Source organism: Henckelia pumila, unplaced genomic scaffold (assembly GCF_033568475.1).
Source record: "Henckelia pumila isolate YLH828 unplaced genomic scaffold, ASM3356847v2 CTG_461:::fragment_3, whole genome shotgun sequence".
NCBI classification, from domain to species: domain Eukaryota; kingdom Viridiplantae; phylum Streptophyta; class Magnoliopsida; order Lamiales; family Gesneriaceae; genus Henckelia; species Henckelia pumila.
This window is the reverse complement of record NW_027331831.1, coordinates 10,453,392-10,472,185: the sequence shown is the minus strand read 5'-3', so window position 1 is coordinate 10,472,185 and position 18,794 is coordinate 10,453,392.

Genomic DNA, 18,794 nt, shown 5'->3' with positions numbered 1-18,794 from the left:
GGTATAAAATTATGTATTTTTTAAAATAGATAAAATTGATAAAATGAGTCATAAAAAAATATGAGAAATTGGGAGGAAAACAAAAGAATTAAAGAAGGATACATTATGATTTTTATAGAATTTTTTCCATAAATATTGTGAAGGATATGTTATACCTCATGCAATTAAGGATGAGAAATCCAATGAAATCAATGTATAATTACTGGCCTTCAGATTTGAAGGAAAATGATTTTTTTGTAAGTAAACAATGAATTAAATTGGATTAATAAACTCATCCTATGATTAAGCCAAGTAAACACACCCATAGCATTTTTTATAAAGGGATATGTTTTATCGTCAAGAATTTTCTCGATGAATTAGCCTGGATAGTAATGTTAAATATGTTGGGTAAAATTTAGAAATTTAGCTATTAATTTGGATAGCAGATCTCTATATTATTTTTTTAATCTTGATGAAACTCACAGTAGCTACTCTTTGTTAAATATTAAGTAAACCACAAACATACAATTCAGCAAGTCACGTTAGTAATCAGGTCAATTACATTGGACAAATTTTGTGCGACAGACTTGTCATAAAAAGTTTTGACAAAAAAAATCGGACACGTAACTATTATCAAAAGCTTACGTACTTTTCCAATTCGAACATCTCTAAAAAAATAATTTCTTTTATCATTTGTGTGATAATAACATGTATATAGATATATTGGAGAACAAATTAAAACGAATACAGCGTTACCACCATGTCTTGGTTAGACAAGTTGTCGACCTCTGTGAGTGTTCGGGGAATCGGGAGGGACGAGTCACTATGTCTTCTGTTCTACTTTGATTTCGAATAATGTAATTATTCCTGATATGATGTAATTACATTCTGTGTTACGTTATTTATAAAAATATATATTGTTGCATTCCTTTCGAAATCTTTAATTGAATTTATTTCTGATAAGTGTTTCGAGTATTATTAATCTATTAGATTTGATAGCGTAAAATTATATTAAGAGCTTCAAATGTTTATTTTGTATATTCATGTTATGAGTTTATCAATACTTTTTAGATTTTGCCGATAACGTATAAATTATTTGGCATCAAGATCTTAAGTATTAAACGAAATTTTGAGTTCGAGATTCAATTATATCAAAAATATCTTTCCCCACTGAAAAAAATCTTTTTAAATTTTATTATAGCAAAGAAGATTATAAATTTATAATAATGGAGTAGACCCTCCTCGACACGTCTGTCATCAGTCATTCTATGTCATATATAAACATAATAATTGAGGTTAGGCACGTGTGTAAAATGTGACCCAAACAACTTCTATTCATTAAAAATTAAACATTAAGGCCTTTAAAAAAAAATTAAACATTAAGTTACTAAATAATTAATTTTTTATTGTTATATTTATAATTAGAATTTTAATTTTAATTTATATGTTATAATATAATATAAAACTATAACGAGTCAATTTCGACGGATCTCTGATCTAATTTAACTCTGACAAATATATTGTTTTTCATTCTATATATATATATGGATTAGATCGAAATTTCTAATGTATATAGGTCATTAAAATCTTCTCGCGATAGACTTCCCCAAAAACTATATAACTTTATATGTGTTAATTACATCAAAATCCCTTCTGAATTAAAAAAAACACCTTAAGTAAAAATTAATTGCATGTTCGAACCCATGGTTGCAAAAATTGAGCATAGAAAAGAGGATTATTTTATGTTACACCTGGAGTATTTTTCCCTCTATGATGTGGTCAAATTACAACCATTGGATCATCAACACACATGTCAATTTTCATAAAAATATAAGGGTCCCACGTGATCTAATGATATTAAATTAGGGGAAAAACACTCCCGATGTAGCATAGACTAACCCCTAATATGGGGTAAATGTTTCTTTGTTTTTATAATATATGGATGAAATGTACAAAAGTTTTAAAACATAAAGGATGAGTTGGCCAATTAATAATTTTTAGGGGTTTTTATGACTCAGATTTTTCAAAAGGGAGGTTTGTTTTGTTTTGTTTTGTTTTATTTTTTAAAAAAACACCGCCTGTAGTGGCGGGAGCTAGGTTTGGCGAACCCCTACCCATTTATTAGATAAAATCATAAAATGATAAATATAAGAGAGAGAGACTAGACCAAGACCTCTCAAAAAATTATAACATACAAAGCTAATTCGAAAATAACAAAACAAAATATGACTCAATTACAACCAGTTTTAACTCTAATATAAGGTAGACCAGATCTGTCCAATCTACAATTCCCTTTAGTCTCCCCTGTATATCCTCTGGATGCAATATGATCGAACCCTTGACCAATCCAGGATTAGCCAAATCGTTCGCCGTAGCATTAGCTTCCCGGTAAACATATGATTTTGCACCACTAAAGTGCCTAAAATCCCCTGAATCTGTGTGTTCAGAATCCGACTAAGCTCCCAAGCTGTGATGTTTGCGTCCAAAATAGCTAAAGCCGCCATGTAGCCAACTTTGAGCTATAATGGAACAAAAAAGTTTGCAAACCTGCAAACCCTTCAAAGTAGCAAGTAGTTCAGCTCTCGTGTTCATACCATAACCGATATAATCATGATACGCAATGATCGGCCTGCCAGTGCGATCTCTGATAATTTCACCAATCCCCGACTCTCTTCCACCCTTCGAACAACCATCTGAATTCAACTTGAATTGCCCAAAAGAAGGAAGCAACCATCGTATCACCCGAATAGTAGTAGCTCGAGACACATTATAATTCAGCCCTAAGGAATGAGCAAATTCGTCATAACCAGCCCAATGTCTAGCCCTAAGCGACCCTGCATGACCAATAGACAAAATAAACTCATTAATATGCAAAATGATCTTGGCCGATTGGATGTGGACTCCCTTGTGTTTGTGTTCGTTTCTAGCTCTCCAAAGAAACCAAATAATTAGAAAAAAAATTAATTCCTTGATGTGGCCTCTCTACTCCAATCCATGGCCACCTTCCAATTGGCAAAGTAATGGTAATCCTGAACACAAAAGATACGAGCAAAGAATTTCCAAACACACATAGCAGGAACACTCTCGAAAAAAATATGATCAAAAGACTCTTGATCCCGACAAAATTGACACAACGAAGCCAACATAATTCCTCTGGATTTAAGAATATCATTGACAGGAATCCTCTTAAAAAACCAGCTCCAACAAAATATTGAGATGTATAGCCTAAACAACTTGGACCAGCAGCCTTTTAACCATCCAATATCAGTATGCCTATGTCGTACCAACTCCCAGGCGGATTTGACAGAGAATCTACCATTAGTAGAAGGCTTTCAGATGGCAATGTCCTCGGAAACTGGGTGGATAAGCACCTCCATGATGCGATAAGCAACATCAATTGGGACCACCATTAAAATCCGATCTAGATTCCAATTTCTACCATCCAAAAACCAAGAAACCAACTAGAATTTCTACCATCCAAAAACCAAGAAACCAGCCTAGATGGCTACCCCTGGATAGAAACCAAGGAATATTTGTAACGATCTACTATATCAAGACGATTATTTCCAGCGTGCTTATGTATTCACTCACACGCATCCTGAGAAACTTCTTAGGGGGTCACCCATCCTATAATTGTCTCAAGTCAAGCACGCTTAACTTTGGAGTTCTTATGTGATGAGCTCCCGAAAAAAAGATACACCTTCTTGATATGAGTAGTATCTATCAAATATTTTAAGTCCTCCTCAACTATGCAGTCCCATACCTACACAGTCTCAGAATCTCTCTCATTCCGGCATGATTTTGGTTCATTCATGTCTTCCCCCACTTAGAAGCCTACAAAGAGCCGTTCATTGTCCGTGCAACCTCTTGGAACCGATGATCACTCTTAGCTTTCTCAGCCCCGGGCTTCACAATAATGGACCATCCGGGACCCATGAGTCAAACCAAAAACTTAACTGCCCTACAACAATTCTCCAACCAATCCCTTCTTCTGCTCGATTCCTGATCTTCATCATTCTCCACAGTGGGAGATACATTGTGCATTAGACGAACTGCTGTAGGGGGAGAAAATTTTCAATATTTCATATTCAAGAATTTAGTCAAGAGCGACTCCACAGATATGAATGTCACCCAAAGTTTGATGGAAAAGGCTGTCACCGAATCTTTGAGTCTACGAATACCCAATCTACCTTCTGAGATCGGGAGAAAAATTTTCTCCCAAGAAATCCAATGTCTTTTGTAGTGACCCAACCCAGAATCACTAATTAACCAAAGCTTAAAGCATGCAAATCGATTTAATAGCGGTAATCAGAAAATTCAGAGGAAACTTAATTAAAACAACTAAAATCTACCGACAGAATACAACCGGTCCAAACAAATACTATAACAACCAATAATGTTATACAACCCATCGAAGGTAAAACTAAAATCCCAATTACAACGGAAACCAGGTACAATACAAATCCACCATGCTGTAGCTCAATGACCACTACCACTGACTCCATCCAACCTAAGTCCCGCCCCGTGGAATAGGGTATCTAGAACAAAAACCGAGGACATGAGCATAAAAAGCTCAGTATGAAAGCACGAGTATACAAGTGTTATGAGTGCATATGCAAGTGAAAAGGTACTGAGAACCTAAAATGAACGTTGCTTAGTCAAATACACCATGGTATGTAGCACATTGGGTTGTCGCATCAGGAGGTGGCTCCCATACCATCAAACCGTGGACCATCCGGATCCAAAACCATGACATTTATCCACAAAATAACATGGGGCTGAGCGACCCCTCTACTGGTAGTATCAATAAAATACAGGCTCAACGTGCCAATGCATGCAGCATAATATCCGTGACATAATAAATGCACTTATAATTAATGCCACATAAAACATGCAATCATAGATAATGCATACTCAACCAGAGTATCTCGGATAGTACGTGCGTATCTCAAAGTAAGCAACCTAGCGATACTAGTTCTCTAGTACAAGCCTATAAGCAGACAAAAATTGTATCATTATTTATTCTCCAAAAGCCTTAATTAGACTAATGGATTCTCACTTAGATTAATCTGAATCTAGTAGTATACCTACGTTTGTCGATAGCCCACTTATGGAGATAATCCCAAAACTTGGGCACAACTTTACTACAACCCCGGTAGTGCCCTGTCACCTCCTGACCACGAGAAAAATGCCTAAAAACCCCTAGAGTCCGCCTAGAATAGGAGAGGGAATTGAATTGTGAGATTTTCAAATGAGACTCTCGGACCCCTATTTATAGACGTAGATCGGATGATCCGATGTTTGGATCATTCGATCGTTCTCAACGATTCCTCTCCAAACACGTGTCCCCTTATCCTGACAGCTGGTTGCGGACAGAGTTCAGATGGTTCGATCCCAAGTTCGGATCGTCCGAACTCCCTATGATTTCGAACTCAATCGGAGCCTCCAATCAGATCTGATCATCCGATCTTCTCTTCGGATCGTTCGAACACCTGCAGTTGTCCAACCAAATCTTGATTTTATCTTATCTTATCCAATAGAGATCTGATCGTCCAATCCTATCTTTGGATCGTCCGATCTCCTCGGAGCTTCCGATCTATTGCTTTGTCTAGTTCGGATCATCCGAACTCTTAGGCACCAGTAACTCCTCTTGGAATATTTTGAATGTCCTGAATCCTATTTTCCACTTCTTTAACTCATTTGATAACTCATTAATCTTGTTTAAAGAAATGAATTAGTTAAATTAGTAGTCGGGCTACTACATATTTTCTTAAAGCCATGCTTCGAACCCTAGAGGAATTTCGAACACAAAATTTCAAACTTGTGTAAGACTGTTCTCGGAGGCTGCAGAACCTGAAACAGGTAGATCGATATAGAACAAAAGAAGCTTTTGATCAACACCAACCGACTCCCAAATGACAATGTCTACCCTTGAAGATTTTTACTGGCATTGGCAATAATGTTGTTGAAATAAGAACTCTTCCGAGGACATAGAAAAAGTGGATCTCCCAGGTACCGAGTAGGAAGAGCCCCTTCCCCAAAGCCAGTGATAAAATAGTATTCCCCTTCCTATGTGGAGAACAATTATTGGCAGTGATGATAACACTCTTGGTGTGAGACTTCGGTTTTAAACAACTAATCTCGGGATTAAACAACAATTAAGCATAAGAGAATCGAAGATTTAAAACCAATCAAATATATTTATTTATTTTTTTAAAATAGTGCTCGCTCGATCGGTAAAACATTACCGATCGAGCGGGCCATAAAATCCAAGTCTCTGCCGAGACTTATCAAAGCCCTCCGCTCGATCGGTAAAATCTTACCGATCGAGCGGACACAAAAAGTCCAACAATCTGCCTCAGCTCAGGGGTGCTCGCTCGATCGGTAAGATTCAACCGATCGAGCGGGCACAATTTTGCAGAAATAAAACAGATATGATCAACTCTATTCAACTCCAAATCTTCAAAACTAAATTCCATTCAACATGCATAAATCATCCAAACATCAAGCATAATCCAATACCAGGTAGTTCTAAAGTTATACAATCTCAACTAGTAGAACATGCTTCAATCTAGATTATTCAATGCAATACAATACAAGTTTGAATATGATCTAAGTTCGATTACTTATTTGACTTCTACAACCACAAGGTCTCGCTCTATCAACTCGTTCACCTAGCCATGCGATCTCTGACTCGGCCCTGCCTCACCTGTTGCCAAGTACACATACAAACAAAGACAACAGCCGGATAATTCGGTGAGAATAATATTCCCAGTAAAAGAGACAAACATGCAATATCAAATAAGTATCTCAAAATGAAATACATCAACTTCCAAATATTCATATATCAACCATGCAATTCCAAGACAAATCCAAATAAAATGCATGTCTTTAAAACTCTGGGATTATCAAGTCCGGATAATCACAACATTGTTGCTTTTGCTTTTGGGATCCCGAGGATGAGATCACGTAAACAAATCACCGACTCTCCCGATCGAGGTGGTGCTACGTATCTCCATCCTCTAGACTTTGGTGCGACTATAAGGAGTATGCTAGCACTAGATGAAATGGCTACACCCAAGCCACTCACAATATAGCCCCCAATACGTCTAACATAAAAGGGCCATCCTGCCCGATAAAATCTGTAGTGGCCCATATCCAGAATTAACGATAATGAGTAATTATCGTGTGATAATGTTAGATTTAGTAAAACGTGATTAAGGAGACTTCTAAATGGATTAAAGGAGCCCCGAAATAGACCCAAAATGATCAGAAAAGGTCCGGAGGGTCAGAAAGATCGGAAGCTCCGAAGTTAGGATCGGATGCTCAGAAGTTGATCGAAAGCTCCGATGAAAGATCGGAAGCTCCGATCGAATTACTTCATCCATGACGTGTGGTTGATCGAAAGCTCCGAACAGGATCGGAAGCTCCGATCACCCCTATCCGAATTCAACCAGTGAGATTTTGACACGTGGCAGATGACGATGTTCGGAAGCTCCGATGGCAGGATCGGAGGTTCCGATTGATGCCTATAAATATAAGGTCCGAGGCCTTCATTTTTTACCAATTCCGAATTCTCTCCTTCGCCCTCGTGGTCCTATTTTAGGGATTTGGGTACTTTTATTTTAGAGTTGGAGTAGGATATTTGTTTTAGTATAGTCAGACAGTGTCTGACATAGTAGCGGAGCAGTGCTCGTGTTGTAGATTCGTGTTCGAGGCTGTGGATTCGTAGCAGGGGAGTGCCCTAGTTGCGGGATAGTCGCCATCAGTGGGCTGACGACGGACGCAGGTATAGCTATGGTCTCCTTAAATTATTTAGGAGTATGCAATAGCTTAGTTAAGGCTTTTAGAGCTTATTGAATGATGCATGGGTATTTGCATTGTAGACTTGATGATAGGCTTGGAACCTAAAGTGGAACTACTAGGACTGCCTTAGAAAGGTACGTAAGTACTGATTGAGATTGCCAGTGGATATGCATGCTTATATGTTGAATTTATGTATTTGCATGTTATTATTGTTATGTGGCATGTGCATATCATCTTGTGCATGTACGTCTGTATATCTTTCGAGATGAGCCAGTTAGGGTTGCTCAGCCCTGTTAGGACGTTTGATATCGAGTACCCTTAGGTACTGATACCTCAAGGACTCCGTGGTCCGCATCCGGGATTCGAGAATGAGTGGTCGCACACAGTGGTTAGCTACCCCGATGTGACGAGCTTATATCTCAGGCGCCAGTCTGAGCGGTTCGTATACAGTTATCCCAGATATGGATATCCTGTCATTTGCATGCATCATATTTGTATGTTTATCCGTGCTTTTTTATTGAGCTTAGAGCTCACGTCCAGTATTTTTTGTGTATCTGGATACCCTATTCGACGGGGCAGGTGTAGGTGCAGGATTGAGCACCAGGAGCCTGGAGGAGCCAGCTACCTTGAAGACAGCAGTATTTAGCTGTAGGTTTTATAATAATTCGATTGAGTTGTATAAATCGAGTTTGTTAGCCGGTTGTATTCTGTCGGTCTGTTTGTATTTAAGTCTTCCGCAACGATTTTATTTAATGCATGCTTAATTATGATCTTAACTCTGATTAGGTAGTGGATCCGGGTCGGGTCGCTACATTTATTGGTATCAGAGCTGCATGCAAGGGACTTAGGAAATTGATAATAAGACTTCTTGATTATCCTTGTAGGATTGATTGAGGCCTAGCGAAAGAAGATTTGGTTCTTCATTGCCGAGGTTTGCGGCATAAGTCTTTACTATAAGGAATGCAGCAGTGATGTGAACACCAGTAGTAGCATATCGATAGATAGACTGACTGCTGTGGACGGTTCATCATTCGATGCATTGGAATGCTGATCGAAGAATATATGGATTCCAACCAGGAAAGATTGGAAGAGAAGATCGAGTATATCGCATCAGATATCTCTGAGGGCTTTTTGGAACGAATGGTGTATAATAACCCATGTGGTTTCAGTCCAAAGAGATTCTCCACTCGTAGCTGGAGAGATTGTCAGATAGACCTTCACAGGAGATACCTCGAGTGCCTAAAGCATGACAGGTTTCGAGCGTAAGGTCTGTAAACTCGTGCAGAACATGGTTTTGCTGGTATGCTTGTATCGATGCTTTTGGTAAGCATACGGGAAACTTCATGTTCAAAAGCATGATTTGGATACAAGAAGAACGCTGATGGTAGATCGTGAGCAAAAAAAGTCGACTGACATGCACAGACGCAGAGCATAGCTGGTTAGCTAACACGTGCCATTTCTCCGGAGTTCTTTGCAGGAGGACATGTAGAGAGACTTGGACGGGAGTATGCTTGTATGGATGCGTGTGTCAATGGGAAGCTTCATGCTCAAGGGATGAAGACAAGATTGGATGATTTTAAATACTGTATTGATGTATTTGTAAACGGTATTTCAGTTGTAATATATCATCAGAATTTAGTTGTATCATATCAAGTTATTGGATGTACTTGTTGTTGTATTTTCGGAATACTGTAATGATATTACATGGGATTTTAATAAAGAAATTGTACAAACTTAAAGTAATGATACATGTGTTACTTATTCAGCAATTCGTGATTGATTGCAAGTAATTTTATAAAGTTTGGCTTGGAATTAGTTGATTGGTAATCAACTAGGATAGCTCATGGATTTTGAGTAAGCCAGCGGTAACGGATTGACATGGGGTTAGTCTAGGTGTTTTCCTAGGATTGACCTAATTAGTCGTTTGACTGGGTTAGTGCCATTGATGAGGTAATTCATCTGGGGGAATGGAAATATTGATCTTATTTGGAATTTTGAGTTTTTGTTCTAAGTTGTTTCCTTAGGAAAGTAGTCTGATTGACCTTCATAGGTTGAGACTTCGTGATGATGGGATTTCATCGGGATACCAAGTCGAGTATATGCCAAGAGTTGTGGACTATGACCATGACTAGACATGATGGAGCGCGACCCTATGCTAGTGTTACTCTGGGAGTCTTTCGTACTTCGGAGAATACCTGGAAGCCCTCGTGCTTCAGGATTTGGCGGTGGGAAGGCTACTTAGTCTAGAGTTTTGGTAACAGTCACGATGGGGTATGACATTGGATTGGATGCCTGGTTAGGTATCGGCGGTTTAGATATCGTCTGACTGTCGTCAGAGATATTGGTTTGCAGTTTTGTCATAAGGACCAGTCTTGGAGGGATTTTCCTTGACGAGTGCGTACTCTGAGCAGATAGTTCTAGCCTATTGGATACTGCTAGACTAGTGGATCGAGTCGGGGTTTGGATGCTCTTGTGATAGGGGCTATCCAGGAGATGGGTTTGTGAAATTCCTGAAACATTTGACTCGGGGATGAGTAGTTTTCAGCATTGATGGTTTCCTTCAGTGATAGATTATATCCGATGCTAAGGATTTTACATGACTATTTGAGGCGTGAGGATAGCGTGATTTATGCCAGTGTACACTTGGTGGTGATTTCAGGTGGGACACCGCGGCAAGTAACCTCAGTCTCGATTTGTTGCAGTCTTAGCAAGAGATATAGTTATCAGGAGCATGTTCAACGATAGTTGAAATATTTCGGACTTGTATTGCGGCTTGGGTTGAACAAGTACTTATGATCACCTTGAATGAATATAGACAGTGGATAGTATGTCTAGACTGGTGCAGGTTTAGCACTAGTGATTACTTGTAACTGTTTTCTGACTCTGTCAAAGATGAGTGATTGAATCAGCTGTGATTCTTTTGATTCCAAGTATTTGGGATCTGCGAACGTGTGGCAGTGAGATCATCGATATTGATCGAGCCATGAGAGTTTCATTAATCAGTGATTGTCTGATTAGGGTTGATATCGTCAGGCATGGCGAGAGCTACAGTATATCGATTTGATTGATCAGATTATTCCAATCGATACAGATGGGATATAGTGAATCAAAAAGTACTGGGAATGGTACTTTAATTATGGTATGCTTTGATATAACGATTCAAGTGCATTTAGGAAATTCTTTAGTCGCTAAGGGATGTCCAGGAATACGGGAATCGAGACTTTTGGATTTTGCGGATCACGAAAGTGGTCATTAGTTGGCTCTTGTGATCGTAGTTGTTGGTAACATTGCTTTGGCTACCAGTGAAGAATTTTGATCTGAGCATTGCTTGGTGTTAGCAATGAATTATTCAGTTTGCAGAAATATGATTCAGTGATTCTCCCAGGTTTGTCAGTGGACGAATTTTGAAGACTGTTAGTCAGAGTGTTTTGCTTGTGGTGCTTCCAGCAGATTTCTTGAGATTTGTTCTTGAGAGGCGATTCGACAAGTGCTCATGGATAGATTCTGTGCGGGATCAAGGTGAATCAGTTTGGTTATCCCCGCTAGGGAGCCAAGGATTTGGTTATCTGGAACAGGACTAACCGGAATCGTTTTCGTCGATACTATCTCTAGTTCCGAGATAGAAGTAAGCATTCGACATAGGCTACTAATGCTGAGGGTGGTGTTGGTCCATCTGAGGGTTTCAGCAGGATGGTAGTGAATTTCGAGGCGACGACCTCGAAGGATGCATTTAGACAAGAAATTGTGTATAAAGATTTTGTCATCTGTTTACTTAGTTGGTGTTCTTTGGGAAACATTCATCGGGCAGAGTGAGTACTGAAAGTACGTACTATGACGCCAAGAATTGTCAGGATTTTGTTGTTATCCATGGAAGGATGACTAATGCGATCGAGTAGATGCTATCTATGATAGCGGGATTCGGATCAAGGTTTATCGCAACCAGTATGAGGATTTCAGATGGTTAGAGTGGTGGCAGTGATGCGATTGCTTTGCAAACTGGTGGCCGGTAGTTGCCATTTCTATTCGCATAAGGTACTGTTTTGGGAAGAAATATTTTATCCTTAGTGATAAAGAGTAACTCACATGAGTTCTTGGAAGAAGGATATCTAGGATTTGACCGAAAGTCAATCTAGATCAATTTGTTTAGAACTTTGCGATAACGTCAAGGGATGTGATGTTACCGTTAAACCAGTGAAATACAATGTGTTGTATCTGGTTTTATCGTGGGCAGCGATGGAGTTAGTGCATGTCTAGAGAATAGCTGATGGCTAGTTACGATCTTAGCAGGAGTGTCATCGCTAAGATTTGTAGGCAGTGTGGCTGATACAGTCGGCAATTTGGACCGAAGGTGTCGTGTTGTTGCGGTTATCGATGGATAACTGACGATAGTCAGTAGTGTTACTCGATTCTCGCAGGATTGCTGATAATAAGGCAGTGATTTCCAGAGTGATCGTTAAAAGCGTGCGAGTTTGAAATCAGTGCGAATTATAAATCGAGTTTATGTTTTGATGTGGTTCAGTGAATGAATAGACCATGTAGGTTTAGCGAGGTTTGGTATTGTCGAAGGTTATTTGACCAGATGTTTTGAACCGGAACTACTAATGAATTGTACGAATGGTTTATACTATAGTCCCGAGGTTTACCTTAGATTTCGAGGACAAAATCCTTTTAAGGTGGTGGGAATGTAGTGGCCCATATCCAGAATTAACGATAATGAGTAATTATCGTGTGATCATGTTAGATTTAGTAAAACGTGATTAAGGAGACTTCTAAATGGATTAACGGAGCCCGGAAATAGACCCAAAATGATCAGAAAAGGTCCGGAGGGTCAGAGAGATCGGAAGCTCCGAAGTTAGGATCGGATGCTCCGAAGGTGATCGGAAGCTCCGATGAACGATCGGAAGCTCCGATCGAATTACGTCATCTATGACGTGTGGTTGATCGTGTAAGAGTGGGTGCCCAGTGAGCCAACTGTGTGGCTATGGGCTTTGTTGACTCTTTGTATAAACAATCTTTTGTTTAATATTATTTACACTTTTATGGCAATGACTTTATATTACTTCATATTGTTATATTGTGATATACTATTGTTGTTTTGATAAAGACCTTGAATATACTATAGTGTATGTAAGATGTGGTAGAACATGGAGATGTCTATCATGAAATACATCTTATAGTCACTGTATATTCTAAAACCGTTCCTGGTCGATTGAGCCGTCCGATAATAAGGATAAGGATCGCTCGAGTTTGAGACTAGCATTTGCGATGCGGAGTACCACGTTTCATTGGTAGGGAACATGGAGATGTTCGAAGCATGCAAATGGATATTCATAGGATGAATAGTCGAACTACCCTATCCGGACTTTCCAAGTGGTTATCACTTATCGAGTGGATAAAGTCCGCGGTTTTGGTTGTACACCATTAGTCCTTACGACTTGAAACATCATGGAGACTCTATATGCTAGTACTGTGCTTTGACTCGTTTACCGACTCTGAGGGGGTCATCAGGTGTCGAGATTGGGTACAGTTACGACACATATAGGAGTCAATGCATTGTTGTCAAGGATTCACCACATACTTGCGAGTGTGGATATCCTATGCGATCTGAGGAGATATTAGTGTGACAAATCTCTGGCCAGAGTACTTGATGTGATTTAAGAAATGGTTTCTTAGTAGCACATGCGATGTCACTAATTTGATCTTCAAGATGCATTGCATAGTTATCGAATCTTGAGCGACTCTCGATATACCAATGGTTGTTGATTCGATCGGGATATATGGATGAAGGGACCGTACTGTACGCTAACCAAAATCTACTGGTTCTTGTAGGCACTATCAGTGATACCTAGGGAATCATGGGGCGATGTTGCTAGGCGCTTTACCATGATTCGTTGGGCAAGTCGGAAAGTGTTGTTCCGAGTCACAAGGAGTTGTGAGCCCACGGCTAGCTGTATCCCTGAACCATTGAGGGTCACACAGTGTAATGGAGTTTTAATCCCCGTTGAGATAGTTAAATTTAAAGAGTTAAATTTAATGAACTAAGGAGTTGGACTTCTTAAATAAGAGTAAGGGAGTAGGATTTCCTAAAATGACATAGGGATGGACATTTTTGGAAACCACTGAATTCGGATTCAGGAAAATTTATTTTGACTTTAAAACGTGCAGAAATGGTTTCTGTGCACATTGGTGAAATCGTTTCATCAATCGGAGTCACGATGAATTTTATATTAATTTCTGAACGAGCGGGCTTTGCTTGTCGGGCCCCAGCTTATGACTAATGGGCCCTAAGGTGTTAGTGGCCTGCATTATAAATAAGTTATTTCAGTACAGAAATTATACACAACAGGTCATAAATTTTGAGAGAAAATTTCGAAAACCCTAGACCCTCTCAAAACCGATCGGCCGTCCCCTCCCTTTGCTCTGCCCGAGAAAATTCCGGTCTGTGATTTTGAATCGCAGTAAGGAATAACGAATCAGATTCATTCAATCTCTTCGCAGAAAACTTCTGATAGATTTTCTAGTGCAATCTATCAGAGGGATTAAACCTCTGTTCGTGGACCTGATTGAAGGCGTTCATCGGTTCCAGGGAGAGACAACAAGAGCAGAATTGTTCTGTTGGTGTCCATTAATCTCGTTGCGAGATTTGAGGTAAAATTTATTTAATTGTTATTTGAATTTTACACACACGTAATTCAATCGATGAACGGTTGATACCCATACCATGGAAACGTTCCATGAAAAATTTTTAAACTTCCGCTGCACCGGGTATCAATCGTAATTGGTCTGGGAACTCGCCAGTTTTCCAACAGTGGTATCAAAGCCAGGTTGCTCAGATCAATCGATTGAATAATCAATTGTACAAAATTTTTGAGTCTCGGTTTATGAAACAAAATAAATATTTTTAAATAAAAAATTTTTTTTTTCGGGGCAAAACCCGGGCAGCGATTGGATCGCTGCCCGGTGGGGCAGCAATTGTTGCTGCCCCGGGCGGCGCACGGCGCCGCCCAAAGGGGGCGCACGGCGCCGCCCAGGGCGGCGACCGTCGCCGCCCAGGGCGGCGCACGGCGCTGCCCAGCGCAGCGCTGGGCGCTGCGCAGGGCAGCGCTCGGCGCTGCCCAGGGCGGCGCACAGCGCCGCCCAGGGGCGGCGCTCGGCGCCGCCCAGGGCGGCGCCAGGCGCCGCCAGGGCAGCAAACGTTGCTGCCCTAAGGGGGCAGCCGGGCTGCCCCGGCCCGCGCCCCGGGTGCGGGCCGGCCCGGGAGTGTCCCGGGCGGCCCGCGGGAAAAATTATATTTTTAATTTTAATATTTAAAATTTTATTTTTGGTCCGGTCAAAAATTGTTTTTGATTGGTTCACGAGATTTCGGATCGAATTGTTCGAGTCCGTAAATTTTAAAATTGATTTTGGATAAATTTGAATTTTTGGAAAATTTTAATATTTTATCCGTAAATTGAATTTTGAAATCAATTATTTTGGTACAATTGATGATAAGATATGATCTTATGATATATTAGATAAAATATGATTTTATTTGTAAAATTGGATTTTATAGATAAAATATGATTTTATTTGATATGGAGATAAAATATGATTTTATATGTGAAATGTGATTTTATATAAAATATGATTTTATCTTGTTTAAATTTGAATTGCCACAGCATGTTATCCAATAAATTAATTTTGAATTAAATGTTATTGGATAAGGATGATCGATTGCCATGACCAATTTTGTAGGTGTATGTTAGGAATTTACATTTTGTCTTTATTGTTGTTGGTTTTATTAATGGGCCTGGTTTATGGCCCGATATGAATGTCATATGTAATAAAAGTGGGCTTGGTTTATAGCCCGTTCCCACCCCCTAAAAATGTATCCCCTACTTGTCATTGTTATTTATTGTAAATACATTAGATATAGTGGGAGATCAAGATTTGAAGATGGTGGGCCCAGCAGACAATGAAGACTGAAGAAATGTAAATTGGAAGCATATGTAATAGGATTGCATTTGCATACTGCATATTACCTAGGATTGGACTAAGACCCGTGATTGGCAACCACGGGTCAATTAGAAATGGAATCGATCATCCTATATAATATGTGATATTATGATTGTATGCATGTTTAGACATAAATTGCGTGAATCCGGCAATGCATGCAATAAATTAAATATGATGAGACAAATATTTTTATAAATAAAAATCCCTCATTTTAAATATGATTTAAAATTTATATCAAGATAAATAAAGGAAATTTAAATATTGTTTAAATGTTCCTACCTTCCATCAACGGTCAATGTATGTGATGCTACCCGCGGATACGGTCCGGCTCATATTATTGGGGGGCCCGTCCGTCGGAAAGCTGTACATTGGATCGACAAATGTTGTAAGTTGGGTGGAACTCCCATGGGATCGGCTCATATTATTGGGGGATCCACATGGCGACCGTCCATCACAACTTAATTGATGGGTCATCTTGACATGTCACTTTAAACGGCGTCATATTATTGGGCCCTTATTGGACATGAGGTAAATACATGGGGGTTGCTTTGGAAGCAATTGGGCTCTACCTTTTGAGAATTATGGTTGGCTGATATTATTCGGGACCATAAGTTTGTCAATTGGACTCCATGTTCTCACTAAGGAAAAAGTTTCCCGTTTTCACTAGAGGGTGGTGAAATCGTTAAAATAGTGGGAGTGAGATTCATAAAATTAAATTCGCCTATTTTATGTCTTAGTAAATTGTTAAACAATCATTGATATATGTCTGTTTTTCCTTTTCAGTATTTCATACAATGAATTCGCGAAATCCTTTATTCTCGATCCTCGAACAAAACAAGCTGACTGGCGCCAACTATACGGAATGGTTCCGGAAGTTGAAGATTGTCTTAACTTCGGAGAAAATGCTCTACGTGTTAGAGAAAGCACCTCCGAAGGAAGCACCAGCTGACATAAGTCCGGAGGAATTGGCCAAACTTGATGCATGGTGCGACCATGACATCAAGACCAAATGCTATATGCAAGCCTCGATGTCTGATGAACTCCAGAGGCGATTTGAGGACACGGTGAATGCTGCTGACATTCACACGCAACTCAAGGAACTTTTTGGGGCTCAGTCGAGGGCTGAAAGGTTCTCTACTGTTAAGGAGTTGATGACGTGCCGCATGCGTGAAGGGACTTCGGTCCGTGATCATGGGGTACGAGTGATTTGGCTCATACAGAAGTTAGCGACCCTTGATTTGGTGTTGGAGCATGAACTCAATGTGGACTTGCTGCTTCTATCTCTTCCTTCTTCATTTGATGGATTCGTGATAAATTTTAATATGAACAAGATAGAGGCCACCCTTGAAGAGATGGTCAATATGCTCGTTACATATGAATCCACACTTAAGAAGGATAAGCCAGCTTTCTTGGTGGGCTCCTCATCTTCTGCTAAGAAGGGGCCAAGTATGAAGGGCAAGAAACGTTCTGCCCCACCCAAGAAAGTGGAACCCGAGAAGAAGCAAAAGACAAAGGCTTCAAACGATGGAAAATCCAAGGATGTTTGCCATTACTGCAAGAAGCCGGGTCATTGGAAGCGCAACTGCAAGGAGTATCTTGAGCAGTTGGGAACTGCAAAGGGTATGTTCTATATCGAAATAAACATGTCACTTAATACAACTTCTTGGGTATTGGATACCGGATGTGGTTCTCACATTTGCAATGATTTGCAGGTGATGACAAGAAGTCGCAGGCTTAGAATGGGTGAGACCCAGCTGAGGCTCGGGAATGGTTCCAGAGTTGAAGCTACGGCCATTGGAGATGTTTGTTTGATTTTGCAGAATGGTTTTAAATTATTGTTGAGAGATGTTTTATTTGTGCCAGATTTAATTAAAAACATTATTTCTATTTCTATGCTTGATAGAGATGGTTATTCTTGTAATTTTGTGAATGGGATTTGCAGTATTTACAAGAATGAATGTTTAATTGGAAATGGACAACTTGAAAACGATCTATATAATTTAAAACTAAAAGACGTTCCAGTAAATTGTATTGACAAACCGGCGACAACAAACAAAAGGAAAAACGATAGTCAAAACCCAGCAAACCTTTGGCACGCTAGACTAGGTCATATTTCCTCAAGGAGGATGAACAAGCTAGTGGGAGAGGGCATGTTTGATATGTCTGATATTAACTCTCTACCTACTTGTGAATCCTGCCTAAAAGGGAAAATGACTAAATCCCCTTTTAAGGGGAAACCTGAGCGTAGTCAAAATCTGTTGGATTTGATCCATACAGATGTTTGTGGTCCATTTAGAGTAGGGACTCAACATGGCCACACCTACTTCATTACCTTTACTGATGATTATTCAAGGTATGGGTATTTATATTTAATGAAATATAAGTCTGAAGCATTTGAAAAGTTCAAAGAATTCAAGGCTGAAGTAGAAAACAAGCTAGGTAAAAGTATTAAAGCACTTCGATCGGATCGAGGTGGAGAATACTTGAGTACCGAGTTTTTGGACTATCTGAAAGAGAATGGGATTCTCTCTCAGTGGACTCCTCCTATGACACCACAGCTTAATGGTGTATCGGAGCGTCGTAATCGAACTTTGTTGGACATGGTTCGATCTATGATGAGCTTCACTGAGCTTCCACCTTCGTTTTGGGGCTATGCGCTTGAAACGGCGGTATTGTTGTTGAACAACGTCCACACTAAAGCAGTGGACAAAACACCATACGAGTTATGGAATGGCAAAGCTCCTAAGTATTCGTACTTGAGGATTTGGGGATGTCCTGCTTACGTGAAGCGGACAGTGGGAGATAAGTTGGATAGTCGATCCAGCTTGTGTTATTTTGTGGGGTATCCGAAGAATTCAATCGGATATTATTTCTATTATCCTGCTGAAACAAAGGTGTTTGTTTCACGGAATGCCACCTTCTTGGAGAAGGAGTTCTTATTGGATAAGAAAGGCGAGATGATGGAACTCGAAGAAGTTCGAGAAGAACCCGAAATACAAAATAACGATCCCACA